At 33.6% G+C, this 22,499-nt stretch overlaps 1 pseudogene; it reads left to right on the top strand.

Annotated features, from left to right (window-relative positions):
• The first annotated feature begins 16 nt into the window (after positions 1 to 16).
• LOC133173561 (chitin synthase-like) lies at positions 17 to 18,264 on the top strand (annotated as a pseudogene).
• Positions 18,265 to 22,499: the final 4,235 nt, after the last annotated feature.

The raw sequence follows: 22,499 nt of genomic DNA, 5'->3' as shown, positions 1-22,499 counted from the left end.
GAGATCTGGAGGATCAGGACTCAGAATGTTAGAGAGGGGTATCTCTAGATCTCTCAATTCACTGGGTAATGAAATGGATGTTGGTGCACATCGGAACCCAGCTTATGAAGACGATTCTTGTGACTCCATAGAATCATTTCCACACTCTACAGAAAGTGAAACATCTGATGAGAAAAATGATGAGCATTATGATAATCAGAAAGCAGAGAACATTCCTATTCAGAGAACATCGCTACCAGAGGATTTATCAGACCAGAATTCCCAGTTTTCGCAAAGGTTTGCTACATAAAGTAATACAGATTGTTAAACACGTTCTTGCTTATTCAACACTCAGATGAGATGACTATGTAGGCCTTTCTTTGTCTCAGGTAGCACTACTTGATATTGTTTATCTCTTTAATAATAAAATCTTACTCAGAAATTACAATTACATAAATATACATGTATATCCTACTTTTTCAGATCGACATCCAATATGTGGGATGTATTCCAAGTTTCATCAGAAGATGTGTCGGGTTCGGAATTAGTCTGTTGGAATTCTTGCTTCTATGTCATCAGGGTTGCTCTTTGTATTGTACTATTCACCCTCGTATTCGTGACATCTGTAATTTCAAAATTAACATTTCTTACAATGACCACTAATATATTCCCTTCAATTAATGCAACTAGACGGAAAAGTTTAGGTGGAACTCTGTCATACTCAAGTAACACCGAGATCAACTGGATATGGGGGATGTTAATCACAATCTCAGCACCGTACCTTTTCACCCTGTTTAAGTATACCTGGGTTCTACTCTTTAAAAAAACATGGCCTCTTCATTGGAATACTCTCTTGATGGTAAATATGTATTATCTGTTTTTTTAATGTAGATTTATATGTTATGGTATTAATATTCTGCAAATTTGAAAGCTTATTTTCTTTTGCAGGCATTTTTCATTGAGACATTGCATTCGATTGGACTATGTACTTTTGCACTTGTGGTGTTACCGAGTTTTGATCCAATCACTGCATGCGTCCAATCTTTCAGTATATCTATGATTCCAGGGATTCTCAAAATTATTTTTCCATGGAGAGACCCCCTAAGCAATAAAAAGCTATTAAAAAGGGTCTACATTGCCCAATAAGCTATCAACACATTAGCTGTTTTGTGTCAGTTAGGTTCCATAGGACTATGGAGTTACTATGTTTATCTGTCCCAGACTAATAACCCTATGATTTTGATCATTCTGGTAATTATATCCCCGATTCTGATATCTATTTCATGGTGGGAAAATTTTGTATCACAGCCGCAACCAAACACACTGGGTAAAGTTAATTCAAGTTTAGCCGAAACACCTGCAAAGTTTTCTTTTCCCCTTTTTCAAAAGAATATGAGAAAAGAAAGAGTAAGAATTGGGATCATCACAAATTTATGGAAGATAATTTTGACCTTAATTATTATGCCAAGTGTCTTGTTTGGGGCCAGTTGCAAGGACGGAGAGGCTTGTATTAGAACGATTTTCTTTGAGCCAACAGGGAAAGCTGAAATTATACGCATAGCCTCCACAAATCTCACCATTAATGGGCAATATGGACAAAGATGTGTATCGTACTTACCATACATGATATCTTTAGCAAACCTTATATCTAGCATTATCTGCTACAAATGTGTACAAGTAGCAAGTAAAATTCTGGCCCAGAAACTTTGTTTTGCTCTACCAATCGTCCTCTCTACCCCAGCTGTTTTTGGTATACTTTTCGGAATATACTCTCATATCTTGTACCCCGAAATCTCCGCCTCCCAAACGTTGACAATTGGAGGATGCATTATTCCACTACCATATGGTAAAAATAATATTTTCGATCCACGAATTATCTTCAAAACTATGAAATACTACTGGCCTGCACTTGTCGCAGGAATTTTGGGATTTTTATCCTTCCTGGTAATTTCTAATCACATCTGGTCGCCAAACAAGGAGCGATTGATTCCTACAGATCGGTAAGCATAAAGAAAATTGAATATAATTCTTATAAATGTTTCAATCATGTCATGTAAATACAATTGATATTATACTATATTTGCAGTCTTTTTGTTCGTGCATTATACTGTGGCGCGTTCATAGATCAGGCTTTATTTCTGAATCGAAGGAGGATTGATCAAGAATATAGAAGTGAAAAGCTGATGTCAGAAATTTTTGTTGAAGAATTGTAATTAACTATTTCAATGACAGAAAAAAGAACGTTTATAAATTGCTGTTGTTCATATTTGCGATGGAAAAACTATTTATAGGCTTTGATTGAAGCAAAATTACATTATTGTCGTCCTGTAAAATATTGATTTCTTATATAATACTATATATTTCATTGTACAGAATCCTTTATTCTGAAACAATTTGAAACTTTTTTCTGTCTTATTGATCAAAAAAGTTTAAATTACATACAAATTTATCATAATAACACATTTTGTCAGCAAAATAGAATTCTCAAAAATGCAGCTCATTTTGCTTTAACTATAGTATATTTTTGTTAGGGAAATCTCTCTTTGTGAAATATAAAATCTCCATCGTTTAATATTCAAGACACATAGGAGGGCATCATGACTTTCTCTCATAGAACTACAAATGCGATTCATATTCATATAGTAACGGGCGTTGTATATTAGGGGAATATCGAGTAACAAGCAAATATGCATATTAAATTTAAAGGTCTTGTTTCATTAGAAAATATTAAAACATCCGCAGCACAGAGTCCAGTTTTACATAACTACAGCCTCTCAAAGGGAAAATAGTTAATGGTAAATGTAACTTACGAACCCATGGTATATTTATTCCTTTAAAATAAATAAAATGAGAAACAACATAGTTGGACTGACTTTTTTTAAAAAAATTTTTACCTTGACACAAAGCTACCAACTATTAAATTACCAAGAAAAAAACAGAATTCTTGAAGGTTCAGAAAATAAGAAATTGAAGATACATTTGGTTGATTCATAGGAAGATTAAATTGCTTATATTTCTCGTAGTTTTCACAGCTTCAGTTCTTTAATTTCTCTTAGATCATTTCTAGATAGCTGTCAACTCTTTGTATTTATAATGCCTTGAGATATGAAACATAAAGAAGCTTCGTTCACAACAGCAAAATTAAATAGAATTCTCGTAAAATACTTTGAAAGGCTTGTAAATTAAATTATATCTTTTCTGCATAAAAAATAAGAATTATGTTACAACTTTTTTGTTACTTTTTACTCTTTAGCATTTTCATTCTGGTTTTATTTAAGAAAGTTTTCCAACAGGATCATAGCAAGTTGTTATTCATTTTACACCAACCCCCAACCCCCTTCAACATAGTTAGGGCATCTATAAGGATACTTCTTTTCGTCAGAATTTCCGCTATTGTAGTCTTTTAAATTTATTGATATCAGATCAAGTTTGTTTCATATCGATTGACTTATTTTCACCAAAGTATTGTCCCTAGACTCTGGAATTTAGAAAAATTCACTGTTTTCCATGGTTTGTCTGTTTTTGATTGATTGATTGTATGTTGTTTAACGTGCCATTCGAGAAATTTTTACTCATATAGAGGCATCGCCGTATGCCGGTGAAGGGCTTCAAAATTAGACCTACACTCTGCACCCAGGGCCATTGAGCTGTGAGGGTTCTTTATCGTGCCAACGCCTACCTTGACACGGAACCTCGGTTTTTAAGGTCTCATCCGAGAAACCCGCGACCTTCGCCTCTAGTGCTGGGCGTTTGGCGAAGGAACAGTCACTACCTTTGTTTACTTTTAGGTTTGATGAGGCGCGGCGAACGAGAATCGAACCCGGGCCTCCCGATCACGAAGCGAGCGACCTTCCACTAGGCTACCGTGACCGTTTGTCTGGTTTTGTCTTCTTTTTGTCTTGTTTTGTTGTTTTTTTTTTAATTTTAGGCGATCAGCTGATTTTTAACATGCACATTTTAATTGAAATTGATGGTTTGAAGATCAAGTTCGTATTTTATACTGATTGAAAATTTCAAATTGCTGTTTTCCTGGTTTTTTTCTTGATGACATCAGCTAATAAGCGGCTTTTCAGTGTGTTCGATCATAAAAGTAACTTAGAGATCAACGGTCGCACATCATAAAGAACAAGAAAAGAAGGTAAAATGTGTAAAGAAAAACCTCACCATTTGACACCTCACCGTTCGGGTCTTTAATTTCGAGTTCACTGGGATATATCGAGTCGACAAATGAATGAAAGTAAACATATTTATATAATTGATGAAACGTCGTCGTCGATATATCTAAATTGAAGGCCACAGCAAGAGATTTCTTCTCATGTAAAATATTTTGAATAAATTCTGCTTCATAGAAATGTAAAACATGAACAACTAATTAGCTTGAAATAATGTTCAAAATGTGTTAATCATTTTGCGACATGGGGTCTTGCCCTGTTTGTTTTCTTTATGCCTTGTCAAAAACCACAGAAAGATTTACATTTCTTTGGATTAAGATTATAAATTGAATGACCTTCAAAAAATTACAGGTAGCGGTAGCCGGGTGGCAGGGAGGAACCGGGTTCTATTCTCGTTCCCGGCTCCGTGAGTAATAAATACTTACCTTAAAGGAATTGTCATTAGATTGTTTTAAGGTAGTGCAAATGATATTCAACATAAATGGAAAAATACTGGTCCCAGCTGACAAAGCAGGTAACAACATTGTTTGTAAGGCTCACTGTTTTAATTTTATTTCAGAGGAGCTTTGATTTAATTCTACAAGTGGAAATCCATTTTATACTCATAACTACCTTTCTAAAAAGGAAATTCTTCAAAATCATATGTCAATTTAAAATATATTTAATATTCCCCACAATGAAATTGAATTTAAATAACCATATTTATACTGCATTCCTAAACTACATAAAAGTCCTTATAAACAAAGATACACGGGTTCCAGTAAATGTTTTACCCAGCCTCTTCCTTTACTCCTCACTAAAACATTATCAGCAGTGAAGAAGAAACTTCAGGAATACTGTACAACAATATATTCAATAAGTGGTGTATATTTTAAAAAAAAAAACTCCAAGGAATTGTTAGAAAGCTTAAATTCCGAAATTTTAACGAAACCAATAACATCAAAACGTACGACTTTTCAACACTTTACACAACTATTCCCCTCGATGAATGAAAGTCCAGCTATTTGACATCATAGATAGCTGCTTTTTCAATAAAAATGGAACTCTTAAATCTACGTAGCTTGTCACTGGTCATTTGCTTATTTATTATTATTTTTTTTTTTAAAATAACAGTCTGATTGTACACACAAGCACTTCGACGCTGATATTAAAAATATGCTTGAGTTTCAGATTGACAATATATATGAAGTTTTTAGAGATTAAGCCTTCCAACAATCTGTCGGAATTCCCCTGGGTACTAATTACGCCCCGTTATTAGCAGTCCTCTTTTTGTATTCATATGAGTCAGAATTTGTTCAAAAACATATAAATGAGAAGAAGAAAACACTTGTTGTGGCTTTCAACTCGACAGTTAGACATTTGGACGACTTATTACCAATTAACAATAGATACTTCCAATATTTTTAGCTCATATTTTCTTTGACAACGCATTTGAATCACTCGTGGATAGGAAAGGACCATACATGGTCAATGGATACGTGAAACAACTCATCAGTACCATACAAATAGCAGCACGGTATGATATCTTTTAACAATTGGAACATTTAAATTTTCAGTCTCATTTCAAAATAAACCCTTCTGCATTTGATGTTTGTTATTTAAAGGATGAAACATTATTCAACATGATAATTTTCTTGATGCCTTTTTAAAGATCTGTATACGGAAGACAACAAACAATTTCTCCACCGACTTGTACTGATACCCCCTACGGAGGGCGTTTAGAATGGAAACTTCCGGGTGGAAACAACCTCATTGCCCATCTCAAGGACAAAACTAAAATACGTCACAGAAAAAGATAGAGTCAGGTAATTAAAATTCCCTCAACAAAATATTGACAAAAAAATCAAAACAAGAGGACTCTGGGAAAATATTTGATGATTCATTGCTTGAGCGGAAATTTTTTTGTTAAGCTTGGTATTGGTTACACACTTTTTTTACCTCGATATAGGATTTCACAGATATTCAGCAACACCGTCTTTTGTTGATGAAACACACTAATATCACAGTCATCTGACGTTATTTTGAATATACCCGTATCTAAAATTTACATGTTTTTTTTCAAGATTTTTAAAAATAAAACTAAAGTTAATGAAATGTATTTGACCACATTCTTCAACGTAATTGAGAATATTTTTTTTACATTTTCAGAAATCAATGTAATTTTTATTGCAAGTAATTGAAAAAATTATCAATGTATTTCAAAGAATTTAATTTCATTTTGAAAGTAATTGAACCAAACCCTGATTAATACTATGTTTCTAAACTGTTTTCAGGTGATGTATATGTATTACTTTTTGGCGTACAAATTGATGAATATGAAAAAGACAAGGAGACAGAAAAGGACAATTGCAGAAAATACGTTTCTGCTAGCCTTAGACGGTGACATGGATTTTCAGCCTAAAGCTGTTCAGCTCCTTGTGGATAGAATGCGAAATAATCCAGACATTGGTGCAGCTTGTGGGCGAATTCATCCAATAGGAACAGGTAGCTTCTTTGTTTGCCAAAAAAAAAAAGAGACTTACAGTTTCTCTGACCATAAATGGTCTAAGAATTGAGATTTCATTTGTATAAGATTTCGATTTCACTCATATAGGCCCTATGGTATGGTATCAGAAATTCGAGTATGCAGTCAGCCATTGGCTCCAGAAGGCAGCAGAGAACGTTTTAGGATGTGTACTTTGTAGTCCTGGCTGTTTCAGTCTGTTTCGTGGTTCTTCCCTCATGGACGACAATGTCATGGCACGATATACAACACGTCCAACAGAACCACGTCACTATGTTCAGTATGATCAAGGTGCTGGCTTTTTTCTGAAGAATAGTTAAAGGCAGCCTAAGACGTTGGATGACTACATAGAATACTTGAATTTATCATTGCTGAATTCACATTACATATTTTTTATGAGTAATTGAAAGCTAGAGCATATTTGCTTAGTATTTGTTAATATCATAGAAAAAAATTAATAAAAGTTAAACATCCAAGATATCTAGCATTAATTATCCAAGTTATTTTAGGGAAAATCATGGGGAAAAATGGTAACCAGATGAACGTTTTCCCAACATGTTGAACATTCCTCTTTCAGGAGAAGACCGATGGCTATGCACTTTATTACTACAGCAAGGATACAGAGTGGAGTATGTTGCTGCCAGTGATGCACTAACATATGCACCAGAAACTTTCCATGAATTCTACAACCAGCGCAGAAGGTGGTCTTCTTCAACAATGGCAAATGTACTCGATCTTCTAACGGATTGGAAAAAAGTTACAAGAAAAAATGAAGACATTTCCAAGTTATATATACTTTATCAGATGTTTTTGATGATTTGCTCCATTTTAACTCCAGGGACAATTTTCCTAATGATTCTAGGATCAATAAGTATGGCATTTCCTGCTATTCCGCCAATTGCCGGGTTGATTACCAACCTCATACCTGTAACTGGAATGATTATACTATGTTTTACTGCAAAACCAAACTTCCAAGTAATTATTTCATGATTTTTTTTATCATATTTAGTTCCTTGAGCGACTGTATGTATTGTATAATGTAGGTGCATCAGAAAAACTGGTCCTATTTATTTTATTTTTAAATTCTTATTCTCTTTCGTTTAAAAGCTAGCTTATGCAGCAGTTGTTTCGGCGATATATTCTTTGCTTATGATGGTGGTCTTGGTCGGACTGTTAGTGGAGGCCGCTACAGCTGGGTTCTGTTCTGTTACAACACTGTTTCTTTTATTCGTCGTCGGTGTCTTCCTTGTTTCAGCCATAGTACATCCTCAGGTAATTCATATTTAATTTTCAATATTTAATTAACTGTTTTGAAAATCTGCTCCTTTTCTGGAAACAAACTTTGATTTTATGAGTGTTTTTTTATAAGTAAGGTTGACTGAAAATGAAATTGACAATGATAGATAATTATGTGTTGAAAAATCCTTATGGCTACTAAATCTACAGTCGCCCGCGGCGTGGCGCAGTGGTTAGAGAGTTTACTCTAGAGTCGCGGAGTAAGGAGTTGATCCGTAGGTAGCAGGTTCGAATCCCACTTTGGGACGTGGAGATCGGTCCCTCGGATTAGAGCGTATAAACAGGTCCCGTGTCGCAGTAGGTGCTGGTACAAAAAAGATCCCTCACTGCTCAATGACCCTGAGTATAGGTCAAAATTTGCAGCTCTCCACTGGCAAGTGGTGGTGTCTCTATATGAGTGAAAGATTCTCTAGAGGGACATAAGTCAAAACATAGCGACAAAAATATATCAATATTAGTATATTTTTATATGAAAGTTTTGCATAGATTGCGCTGTTTAAATCTGAATAAAAGCTTTATCAGAGACTTTGCTCAAGCTTTAATAATTATTACACTCTTATCCAAAGGAATTTTATTGTGTCCTTCATGGATTCATTTATTTCCTGTCCATTCCGTCCATGTCGATGCTGTTAATGATCTACTCCCTCGGCAACCTTCACGTGGTGTCCTGGGGAACAAGAGAAACCAAGGAAACACAGCCACAACAGACACCCACAAAAGTCATCTTACAGGATAGCAAAATAAATCCCAAAGTCTTGTGGAAACCCTTGGCTTTGGTATAAATGACGGAAAGTCTGATTATCTTTTTTCATGTGGAAAATTTATAAGGTACAGGAACACTTTATTTCTCTATATTTGCCATGTTTATTTACTTATAATTGTGTAGTACACTACAATTTAGAGCATATATGCTTATTCTTGTAAAATATCCATTCATTTCCTGTCAGTTATTTTTATCTTTTAATCCCTGAAATATCTACCCGGGTTAAAGAATCTATAAAGTAGACTTAGTATGGTATTATTTTTTTTAATACTGTATTTCTAAACAGATACAAATAATTTAATGTAGAATCTGAATAAATCTAAATTATATCTCATACTTCAACTTATATTTATTAACTAATTAAAATGTAATTTTCACTATTTTTAATTCTCTCCTACCTGTGGTTTAGTCATGTTGAACAAAACTCCCAGCATATTGTTATCCATAGCTGTCCTCATTTTGGTCAGAAAGATTGCTAAACAGGTTCTAACACTCCTTGACTTTGATGGCCTTATGTCTCCAGTTTCAACAACAAATCATCGAATTCACTTTTCTTCAGTCCAGTGAGAGAAAAATACTCTCTTTCTGATAATGACGAGGGGTCATCGAAATCTAATCTCTTTGATCCTCTTCTTAATGATTCTTGTCGTAGTTGCTCAACAAGCTCCATAATAGTAGTTTCGTTAACAAAAACTTGTGTCCTTTGGTGGTATTGGGTTCTCTATAGTCTTTGTGATTATGACATCATTCAATATATGTGCTGGACAACAACGAGAACCTGTTAAAAAGATGTTTATACCTCTATTAAAATCACAGTATATATACACTGAATTATGCATGCCTGGTACAAACAGTTATAAAGTCTTTTTGACAAGATGCATGATTATTTTACTAAGCATTGACGATTAAATGCCAGAAAAAATTTGCAGACTTTCAGGTCAGTTGAGCTAATAATATCTTATGGCTTCTACACCTTAATATAATATAAATAATTAATATGTTAAGAAAACCATTCATACCTGCAGGTTTTAGAATGTTCTGTTCCAGAAAAAGCTAAACCTTGCCTGTGTGGAAACCGCAACTAGCTTGGGACCAGGTCTCCTACACAAAACACAGTAAACATGGTGTTTACTGTGCTTAGTAAAGACAAAGTCACAGAAGGTGGACTCTTGATACTTCCTACAGTACTTTTTCCAACAGGGCTATGTATGGGCCAAGCTGTGCAGGATGGTCCATATGATTTCTCTGCCTGATGTGGTGTTTCTTTTAATGCATCACATTTGTTTCTACATTTTCTGCATAAAACACCTCCATATATCTACACTCAGTCATAAAGTTTCTTCTTAGAATCTTTCTTGTGCTTTTATTCACAGGCCGTCTTTCACCAGGCTTTGTCCTTTTGTTGCAAAGTATGCAAGGATAATTTTTTGGCCCACAACCTGGCATAAACCTATAAAAAAAAACACATGTGCATTCACTTTCAACAAGGCAATTCAACCATTTGATCCGGGGGAATTGGATTAAGGGCTGGCAATTTTTATTGATCAGGCAGATATTACAACTATGTATTTGTTTTCAATTGCCAGTGAAGGACAGATTATTAACTTTCAGGATAATCGGAGTAAGATTATTTATTTTTTTTCTCCATAGAACAAAAAGTCTATCAATAAAACAAACAAACAAAGTAACAATAGGGGAAATGCTTTTGGGAGGGATGCCAATAGCTAACACCTGAGGCAAGGACATATTATTTTATTCTATTTTATTTATTTTTTTTTTTAACATTTCGGAGGACAGGGTATTTATTATAAAATTAGCCAGCCACACCATCCCTCAGAAACAAATGGCTGTCCCAGGTTAACCCATCTTTTCTGTATTATAGTTTGGACAAACAGTCATTTTTTTTTTTCAGTTAGTCTCTCAAAGATTTATATATATAATGGAGTTAATTTTTATCTGCATGCAGATATAAATATAAAGTTATCTAAATAAATATGTTTAATAATTCACAGAAATTATCATTTGATAGTGATGACATCATGAGTATCATAAATTTTATTCATTTAATAATTTTCCTGTATGACTTGTTAAAGTTACTTTATGAATCATAATTAGTATACAAAGCAATAAAAAAAGGGTGGTTAAAGGGTTCTTAAATATCAAAATAGTATTCCTAGATAGCTATATACATGTAGAATATTACATCTGAGTGATCAATCAGCAAGATATAGTACAAATTAAGTTATTAAATTAGCATATGGGGCAATATATGGTCATTTTATAGCCCCAATCTAAGAACTGTTGTTCAAGGACATACTGTTTTAATATAATACTGAAAAACCGGATTTAATTTACTACATACAAATTATAAAGTTAATTAATTATCCACTATCAACAATAACAACAAGATATGTTTGTGAAACACCGATGCCCCCGTATGGCAACTTATAGCAAAGGTTAATCTTTCTCAAATGCAAATCAAATAGTTGGTACCCAAAGTAAGGTCTTGTGTCGAGGAATATACCTGTGAAATATGAGAGCCCTAGCAGCAACCATTGAATAGATATAGAAAAGGTTAAAGTTTTTTTCAACAAGTAAGTGAAACATCCAGGTCAAGGTCAAATGGTCAAAGTTAATGGTGCCGAAGGACAGGCCTTTTCACAAAAAATATACTGGTGAAATATTAACGGTGAAGCACCAATCGTTTAAAAGTTATGAGCAAGGTTTAAGTTTTTCAAAAGAAGGTCAAACTCCAAGGTCAAGGTCAATGGATTACAATTGTTGGTATCCAAAAGGAGGTCTTGTCACAAGGATTATATATGTGGAGTGTGAAGCCCTACATGTAGCACCAACGGTTCAATAGATATGGCCAAGGTTAAAGTTTTTCAAAAGTAGGTCAAACTCCAAGGTCAAAGGGTCAAAGTTGTTGGTATCCAAAGGAAGGTCTTGTCACAAGGATTACATATGTGAAGTATGAAAGTCCTACCATCAACCGTTCACAAGTTATGGCCAAGGTAAAAGTTTTTCAAAAGTAGGTCAATCGTCAAGGTCAAAGGGTCAAAGTTGTTGGTATCCAAAGAAAGGTCTTGTTACAGGGATAACATACGTGAAGTATGAAAGCCCTAGCTGCAATGGTTAAAAAATTATGGCCAAGGTCAACGTTTCTAAAAGTAGGTCAATCTCCAAAGTCAAGGTCAAAGGTTCAAAGTTGTTTGTATCCCAAGAAAGGTTTTGTCACAAGGATAACGTGTGAAGTATGAAAGCCCTAGCTGCAACGATTCAAAAGTTATGACCAAGGTCAAAGTTTTTCGAAAGTAGGTCAATCTCCAAGGTCAAGGTCAAAGGGTCAAAGTTGTTGGTATCCAAATAAAGGTCTTGTCACAAAGATTCCATATGTGAAGTATGAAAGCCTTAGCACAAAACATTCACAAGTTACAGCCAAGGTAAAAGTTTTTTCAAAAGTAGGTCAAACTCCAAGGTCAAGGTCAAAGGGTCAAAGTTGTTGGTGCCGAAGGACAGGCCTTTTCACAAAAAATATACTGGTGAAATATGAAAGCTGAAGCACCAATCATTTAAAAGTTATGACCAAGGTTTCAGTTTTCCAAGAGAAGGTCAAACTCCAAGGTCAAGGTCAATGGATTACAATTGTTGGTATCCAAAGGGAGGTCTTGTCACAAGGATTATATATGTGGAGTGTGAAGCCCTTCATGTAGCACCAACGGTTCAATAGATATGACCAAGGTTAAAGTTTTTCAAAAGTAGGTCAAACTCCAAGGTCAAAGGGTCAAAGTTGTTGGTATCCAAAGGAAGGTCTTGTCACAAGGATTACATATGTGAAGTATGAAAGTCCTACCATCAAACGTTCACAAGTTATGGCCAAGGTAAAAGTTTTTCATAAGTAGGTCAATCGTCAAGGTAAAAGGGTCAAAGTTGTTGGTATCCAAAGAAAGGTCTTGTTACAGGAATAACATATGTGCAGTATGAAAGCCCTAGCTGCAATGGTTAAAAATTATGGCCAAGGTCAAAGTTTTTCAAAAGTAGGTCAATCTCCAAAGTCAAGGTCAAAGGTTCAAAGTTGTTGGTATCCCAAGAAAGGTCTTGTCACAAGGATAACATGTGTAAAGTATGAAAGCCCTAGCTGCAACGATTCAAAAGTTACGGCCAAGGTCAAAGTTTTTCAAAAGCAGGTCAATCTCCAAGGGTCAAAGTTGTTGGTATCGAAATAAAGGTCTTGTCACAAGGATTACATATGTGAAGTATGAAAGCCTTAGCACCAAACGTTCACAAGTTACGGCCAAGGTTAAAGTTTTTTAAAAGTAGGTCAAACTCCAAGGTCAAAGGGTCAAAGTTGTTGGTATCCAAAGAAAGTCTTGTCACAAGGATTACACATGTAAAGTATGAAAGCCCTAGCACCAACTGTTCAAAAGTTATGGCCAAGGTTAAAGTTGGGCAAAATTTTGCAAAAATGGGTCAAACTCCACGGTCAAAAGGTCACATATGGTGGTACCCAAAGAAAGGTCTTGCCACAAGGAATACACAGGTGAAATATGAAGGCCATAGCTCCAGCCAATCAAAAGTTATGGTCAATGTTATAGTTTTTGCGGACAAACAGACAGACGGACAGACAGGGCAAAAAACTATATACCCCCGAATCTTCGATACGGGGGCATAAAAACAGATGAACCACTTCTTGAATAAATTGAATATTACCTGTAGATAAAAATTCAACTGTAAAAAAAAAATGATTATATTTTTATGATAAATTTATTATTTTCATAAACTTTCAACTTCTAAAACTATAATCTTTCAAATTGGTTAAAATTGTAGATGCTTTGAATTGAATAATATTGATTGTACATGCTTTAAAAATAGTCCGCGATCATGACCATGTCTAAGCAACAGTACATATATATTCCCTCTGGTATTAAAGTCTAAATTGCATGTTTTTTATGCAGCTATTCATCAAATAGTCATTCTATCGCATAACCCTTATATAAAAGTGAATTACATTGAGGTAAAAAAAAAAATCTATAAGTTTGCCACTTGTTAAGTGGGGTTGGGGTGGTGGAGGCTTGCTCACGCTTAACTAAAAATTTAGGTACATATTTTTTCATTACAATTATACATTGATTTTATAAAGGAAATTAAATTGATTAGGTTTTTGTAATAGAATAAGACTCTTAAATTGTTGATGTGACAAGCTTAATATAACCCTGTTGGTACCTATTTGTAAGCATGACTAGTCAGACCCCTTTAAATGTATATATATGTATGTGCAATAACCTTAGGAAATATAAATCTGCATTTATTCTTTATTCCCAAATTGAACTTTCAGCATATTGATAGAAAAGATTGAACATTAATTATGCATGAAAACTACGTAAAAGAATAATGTACATGATGTGTGTTTGTGCAAGGAAAGTGTTTGAGTTTATAAACACAAGTACAGAAACAATACAATTATTGTATATTTGTCCAAAGATATACATATTAATTGACTTATATAATTATCTTATACATATACTTGATATTCTATATATTATTATCATATATGTAATATCTTTGACACTGAAAAAAAAAAACAGTGAGCTTACCTGAAATAAAAATTCATATCATTTCACCTGCATTTTCCTGGCAGGTAGAAAAAAAATATTTCATTAAAAATATTAAACGTATCATATATATTACATGATTAAATCATGTAACATGGCCTATATCATGTTCATATACTTGTAACTTCTCCTTTACTTTGAAAAAAAAATAAAGAAAGAAAACATTGACCACTTTTGAATAAAATATCCAACCTCGTGATAAAAAAAAATGACTATTAGAAATTGAACTATACCTTAAAAACGCAGTGCAATGTCCACTAGACCTATTATTCAATAAAGTGACTCACACTATATTCATCAGCTCATTTCACAAAGCAGCTTTAAACCTAAAGTATTAAAAATATCTTTTTAGCGAAAAGAAAAATCGAAAATATTCTCTTCCACATGATATTTATCATGTAAAAATCCATTATATTATATATTTTATTTATTTAAACAACACATCGTTTTATAAAATAAGTCTAACGAAAAATGAACAAAAGCGTGATAGACTTTTGGCAAGTAACTGTATGTTGTCAATGTAAATAATGAAAAGTTCTATTTTTAGACGATTGGTGTACGAGCTAAGTTTTACCTCGAAATAGACATAAAATATATATTTTTGAATTTGTACATTTCAATTATTTCCTTTCACACTTCACTTTCTCAGATTTGATGTTTATATGCGGCCTTTGTTATGTTTTGTATGTACCTGACATGACAGCCGCCTTCTGCGAAAGCGATCACACAAATGTTCAAGGCTATTAGAATGTAGAAGTTATTTATGCGTATCATTCAGCTTCACTACAAAGTTTTACGTACCTTAAGATGCTATAATTTTTCCTCTAAATACTCTTCTTTTACGCAGTACCGATCCTATGCAGGTCTACATATTGCAGGTACATGAACTAGCTGTGCGTCACAGGTGTTACGTCACAGTAAAACATGGTAAAGCAGACGACTGAATATTAGAATTTTCAAAAATTCAATGTGGCCACAGCCCACGGCCAGAACGAACCCTGTTTAAATCAACTCCTTTTATGTTAATGTATTTCTGGGAAAAATATTTTTGTGGCCGATGCTTGTGGCCACATCGAATTTTCCAAAATACCGAGTGAAAAGTGGAGAAAAATGCTCGTTTTCCGGATACGGCCTAGGTTCGGATGCTATATAGCAGCATAAGAAGCTTGGATCCGCCCAAATGTTTACATATACAAAGACTTGGGATCTTTAACTTTATAAATATACATGGATAGTGAGGATAGGCTGACTTTATTTTTTATGTATTTTACAGGGCCTGCTGACATTAACTAACGTACCTAGCTCTTTAAACTTTGTAATTCTCTTACTCATAGATGTTGCCCAACTAAAAGGCCAAATAAAGAACTATTCCAAGTCTTACATAACAGACTAGACGACATCGAAGCTCAGATCTCTAAAGATTCACACGATTCTAAACTAGAGAATTTGGAATCTGCAGAGAAAGTTCATTTCACGAAACAGAACATAGTGATAGAGGGAAATGTCGTAAAAGGTATATATATATATATATATATATATATATATATATATATATATATATATATATATATATATATATATATATATATATATATTTCCATTTGTTTTCTCTGTGATAACTTTTTGAAAGTTAGGAGAGTTGATTTCTTGATCATTCTACCGGAATGCAAATTTGGCCAAGCTAAAGGTCCGGAGCTAAGAAGGCCTAATATGCATGTAATTCTAGTGCGACTGTCTTTGTGTCTGACTCTAACGAGGCCTAATATGCTTGTAATTCTCGTGCGGCTGTCTTTGTGTTTGACGTCAGTGGGCGGGGACTATTGAAATTGACATGTGAGGTCTCATGTAATTTAAAATCTATTAGTCTACATTTTTAAAATCTAAATTTACAATTTTATTTCACAATGAAATGGAAATATAAGGAATCACTGTCTAGTTAGTAGAGTATGCCAGGGACATCAACGATAGTTGGAAACGTGGGATAATTTATGCATAACGGGCTTCGCACGTTTCCAACTATCGTTGATGCCCTGGCATACTCTACTAACTAGACAATGATTCCTTAAACAAATCTATCTATCTATCTATCTATCTATCTATCTATCTATATATATATATATATATATATATATATATATATATATATATATATATATATATATACTTCAAATAATTCCCACTGCATTTTTGATAAATAATGCGTTTCAATTAATAAAACCACTTGTAGACAACCCTTTGTTTAAAGATGGAGAATCCAAAAACGAAGAAGAAACGAATTCTTGGATAAATGACGAGGACTTAAAAGATTGTGCGATTAAATCTCTTGAAACGGACGAAATGGCATTTTGGCAAGAATTTATACCAAAATATCTGCAACCATTGAACCAAAATAAAGAACACGAGAAACAGGTTATGTCATAATTGTCATCTATTAATACCATGAGCACTTATTTTAGCGCTAGAGATATTTGTTTCAAAAATAATATATTACATTGTACCTTTATTTTATTTCAAACTAAAATTGCAAGAATTATATATAAATGCTCAATTTTTTTAAAGTGTTTATTAACAATCACCTCAGTAATTGCAATAAAGGTAAAGAAATATTTTTTAAAAAATATTACAAGCTACAAGTAGATATGGCGTATGCGCATACAAATCAAATGTTTATTTTCCATTCTTAAGAACTTTTTGATATTTTACCTCCAAAAAAAATTTTTTTTTAAATTGACAACCAGTGAAAGGAAATTAAATTACATGTCGAGGTGTTTTCCTTTTACAGATGCAAAAAGGTCTCATCGAATTGAGAAACAAAGTTTGTCTTGGATTTCTATTGATGAATGCCCTTTTCGTGACAATTGTTTACGTCCTTACGGAGGTCAACGCCACTACTGACCAAACACTCTCCATCAAACTCCCTTGTACTGTAGAGAGAGAAGTATCGGGCCGAGGCTATATTGAACCGATATCATTTGCTTTTACTGTTGTATTTGGAATCGTGTTATTCTTACAGTTTATTTGTATGTTTATACATCGAATATCTACGTTCATCCATATCGCTGCCTCTACGCAATTTCATATGAGTATGAAATTACAAGATTGGTTTCATCCCCATAAAAAGGTTTGCACAGATATCGGTGTAGAAGAAGGATTAGAGGTTGTTAAACAACTTCAAAAAGTAAAGGTAGATGAAACAATATCTACTAATTCCCAAGAAACAAGTTTCAGCGAAGAATCTCGCACACGTTCCGGAAATAAGACCAAGGAGATGTGGAAAGGACTCACAAGAAGATTGCAAGAAAAAAAAACAGCAACCATCCTCAAGAACTACGTTTAAATTTTGCACAAAATCTGGAGAAATTTACACTTGCCTTACTAGAAGGAGAGGACACAAGCACGAAAGGAATACACCACGAGGAAAGAAAATCTAAAATACAAGATGAGAAAATATCTCAAGTTCAGAAAGTTTTCAGAAATAGGTTCAATAGAAAGACTCTCCATACAGTGCGAACAATAGCAGAAAACCAAGCCCGTACACAAGAAATTAAAAGAAGGGCTACAGCCTTAAATAAGAAAAAAAGAATGAAAAGTCGATGGAATGAAATTTACGAAAAAGCAAAACTTCAAACTGAAATTGAAAACCGAAGTCAATCCGGGATGACAAGCAGGGTTGGATTTGCTTCAGTCGCTACTGCTGCATTTGCTCAAGAAAATCGAAAACGTCTGGAAGAAAACGAGGAATATTTGATGGAAACAATTGATAAAGATGAAGACACATTAGTTTCATCAGTGTTATACCAAGAGGAGGCTGGCATTAGTTTTCCCTCTATTTCTAAAGCACCTTTGATGCTTACAAATGAAAAACATCTCGAAGAGACACTGGAAGTGCCGGGAAAAAATATTAAAGTGGAAGATAATTTAAAAGATACTCCAGTTTAGCTCTGAGGAACAAGCGGAGTGGGATTCGCCTCTACTGCTAAAGCCGTAGTGATTCAGTAAAGCAGAAATATCTTGAAAATACTTGGGAAAAACATTATTAATGGCTTCTCGAAGGAAAGGACTTTAAACATAGAGACAGATAGTTTAGATATTGTCTCAGGAAAACTCTTCAGAAGATGGAGATGATTCTGGAGGCAAATTTAAATCTGGAGAAGCTATGCCAGGTAGTCAGCAAAGTGAACAACGGAAAAAAATGTACCAAATGATGAACAATGCCATCCTTAGGAATAATTTTGACTTATTGAAACATTTGACTATTTTTTCCTCCAATTAAACATTTCCTGTATTAAACTATGTAGCAATCTTTCTTCCAAAAATATAAAAAAAAAAACGTCCTATCATTTAGAGATTTCATGTAATGTGGAATGTTTCATTTGTGATGTTTTTCAGATTGACATTTTTGTCGATGTTACATTCAATCATGTATTTGAAGGAAGGAAGTATACTGCGTATTTGTATAAATGCTTTCAACTGCCTACATATGGAAGCATAGAATAATGTATCATAATTTGCAAGGAAAGGTTAATAAAAAAGTACATTTTGTTAGTACCGTTTCATTGAAGTGTAGTATAACACATATATATTTATCTAGAATCTATTTCTTGTGTGACTCGGCAGTACTTAGCAATAGAAGTGCAATATATGATTCAAATGTTGTTGGACACTAAACATGCATATCTTATTTATAGGCATTTGATTGATTAGATATTAAACTCTGTTGAGGAACGTTTTACGTTTTCTTTAGCAGGAAACATTCTGCGTACTTTTTACGTGTCCAATTTTGAAATAATAAATTTTGATATTTAGCCTTGACTATTTCTTTTTAATGTTGAGCGCTACCAGACTCTATTGACAGAATACGGTTTTTCCTAAATTACTTTAAATGACTGCAGGACGTGGAAACTGGTCCTTTAGATCAAACCGTTTAAATCGAGATCCGGATCGTTTGTACCAACAACATACCTCGTTGCTCAATGGCCATAAGTGGAAATGTCGAGTGCAGGTCTAAAGTTGCGGCCCTACATCGGCAAGTGTTTGCATCAAATTATGAGTGAAAAATTCTCGAAGGGACTAAGAAAAAAAAACTTATTGGAGAAGATAACAAATAGCTAAATCTCTAACCCTCACATTTTAGGTAAACCTGCGACAAGGGCTCAGGTAAACGTTCCTGGTCGACGTTTCTCCATTGTACACCCTTCTATTGTTTTACTCTACAACTTTTTAACTTGTTCTCCCGAACTACAGGACTAATTTCTATCAAATCTGCACAGTTGAAATACCTAGTCTCTTGAAAGGTAAAATGCTCAGAAAGAGACAAAATGAAGAGAGTATCTTAAATTCCTTATTCTTAAGAACCACTGGGATAGAAATGATGAAACTTATGTGAAAGTTTTTCTGACATGGTGTAGACCCAAGACTGTTGAAATCATAGCTCCCCGAGTAGTGGTTCCTCAAAATTGTAAAATTGATGTATTGAAAGCATTGTGATTTATACTGAGAGACACGCTAAACGATACGGAAATAAGAAGGAGGGCGCTTTTGATTGGCATTCGGCAGGAATCTGGGCGCACTTGAAAAGCGAAAATTTCATTGAACTATCACACGAAATTTTAGCATTCGTTTGATCATTTGGGTTCCTGTGAAATAGGAAAGGGAAATATTTTCCCGAAATTGTATTTTGATTTGCTAAAAAATAACTTTAAAATAGGCTAGATGATTCATTTGGTACAAAATGTCACATTTTTAAACACGTTTTTCTAAAAAAAATTGCTGTCTCTGGGTCATCTCTCCATAATTATCAAACGTTATTTCTTTGCATTCTAATTCAAAGAAACAAATAATCATTCCTAAAAAATGGAGAGAAGACCCAGAGACCATAAAAAATGAACTTTTTCCCAAAAAAATCCAGTGTGTAAATGTGGTGCTTCATTGTCGTTTAAAAGCCAAGTTGCATATGTAGCGATGATAGCTCAGTAATATGCTTACCCGTCCAGTGCAACGGAGTCGAAAAAGTTTTGGTTCGATCCTCGCATGGAGCGTTAATATTTTTTTAATGCAAGCAATCATTTCTTTTGTCAGTTTAATTTTATTGTACTGATTTATTTTAAAATGGATAAATTTTGGTTCTGTTGCATCGAAAGCGAAAGCAATTCTTCCAACCTACTAATACTTTCATATACACATGTAATTGCATTTAGCAATATCCTTATTATCTTGTAGGTGTTTATTATGTATGTGAAACATAACTATGCTATTAAGATAAGTGGACCTAAATATTACAATTTGATATGTTATTTCAAACTAAATATAACATTTTACTATGTGCGTAGCTTTGTAAAGCCTGTCCAGCTGTGATCAGCCAACCAGATCGTGGACATTTAAACTATATAAATGTTTCGTACACGTGATTCCTGCAGATCACACGCCAAACACGCCCATCTTCTTTTTGAATATTTATTCAAAAAAGTTCAAAGCGTACGTGTTAAAATTATCTTATCAAAATTTATCCATGTTTGTAGGGATCGTACATCAGACAGGAAATCAACTTTTATCAAATGGAAACAGTAACCGTTCCATGTTTGATCTTCAACCAAGAAGGATGAAGATGAAACGCGATTGTTCTGCTGTATGTCAGTGATGCTGTTGCTTCATTCTGTCAGTCCATATCATGAAGTCCCTTCTATGAATTCATTTAAATTCTGACAATATTCTGATTTCGTACCGGGTATCCCTATCATTGACCACTGAAAACAAGAAATAAAATATTTGCAAAATATTTCTTGCTTTTATTAATTCTTAATGTTTGTCAAGCATATATACGCCAATTTTCACCAAAAGGTGTTCATTAGAAAGAAGAATAAACTCAATGTCTCAATACTTCTCGAACAACCTTTGTATAGTTCGTATAGTATGTAAATGAATCAGAGGTGTATGGAATGTCAAATTAACATAGTGTAAATGATAATTGTAGATATCTTTAATTACTACTACTCACTTTACTTGATGCGCGCAACAATTCAGTTAAAGATTTCTTCAAATAAATTATGATATCTCAAATTCTGAATTATACTGGTATTGATTAAAAATGTTATTTTTTTTAATTGAATCAAGCAATACTAGTGAGTGAACTATAGCTTTCTTCAAATGAATTAAAGAATTCAATAATTAAATTGTTGCGCGCATTAATTCAATTGAAATGAGTAATCATTCAATTTAAGCAAGTAATGATTGAAATATTGCTACCTTCAATTAGATTATTACATGTACATGCATTATTTCAACTTATGCTTTATTTAAAATAATTGATTTAATATATATTCATCTCTTCAGTTGAATTTATATCATTAATTCAACAAATTGAATTAATTCATTCAATCCTCTAACAAACCCGTTGCACATAAAATAATTAAAATATCTACAACTGAATAAAAGAGCTACTCGTCATTATTACCAGGCAATTCTAATTAATGGCCTTCTTCTACAGGATATGTAAAAGCTAGGGTTACCAAGAGTTCAGTACTTGATCTACTACTATTTATTTAAATGATGTTGCCGATCCGTAAACACGATATCAGGTTGTAAATAGTATGCTGATGATAACTTACACAACGATGTTGAAATAATATCAATTTCATTTAGCAAATCTTAATCATGATTTTAGAATATTAGAATGATTGTTGAAATTTAAGCCACAGAAAAACAACGCTAAATTTTTCATTTAAAAAATGTGCAACAAATTCCTAATCTATATTTTGAGAATTTATCAGTTGGAACATCAAACAACATAAACGTGTCTTCAAATTTGGGTTGGTCTGATCACATTGATTAAATTGCAAAAAATAAATAAATAAATAAAAAGAAGAAGAAACTTGCCAGTGGGTTACTTAAAAATTTCAAATGATCTGTATCAAGGGATATTCTGACCCAACCCATCCTGAATACAATACCAATTTTCTACAATTTTTTGGGATTGATTCTCCAAAAATCACATTTAAGTTGGAGAAAGGCCTCAAACTCTCCATTCTACGGCCCTTGATCAGTTCTTTCTCTCACAGAATGGACAATTTGAGTTCTTTCCCCTTCACTTAGATTCTGAATTATTTTAAATACCATTTATCCCACATATAATGCTCAATTTGCAAAAAAAAAAAAAAAAAAAAAAAAAAAAAATCATC

The sequence above is a fragment of the Saccostrea echinata genome, unplaced genomic scaffold (genome assembly GCF_033153115.1).
Source record: "Saccostrea echinata isolate AGI-Se365-2 ecotype Australia unplaced genomic scaffold, CSIRO_AGI_Sech_v1 ptg000056l, whole genome shotgun sequence".
Lineage (NCBI taxonomy): Eukaryota > Metazoa > Mollusca > Bivalvia > Ostreida > Ostreidae > Saccostrea > Saccostrea echinata.
This window is presented reverse-complemented; position numbering and strand designations above follow the sequence as displayed.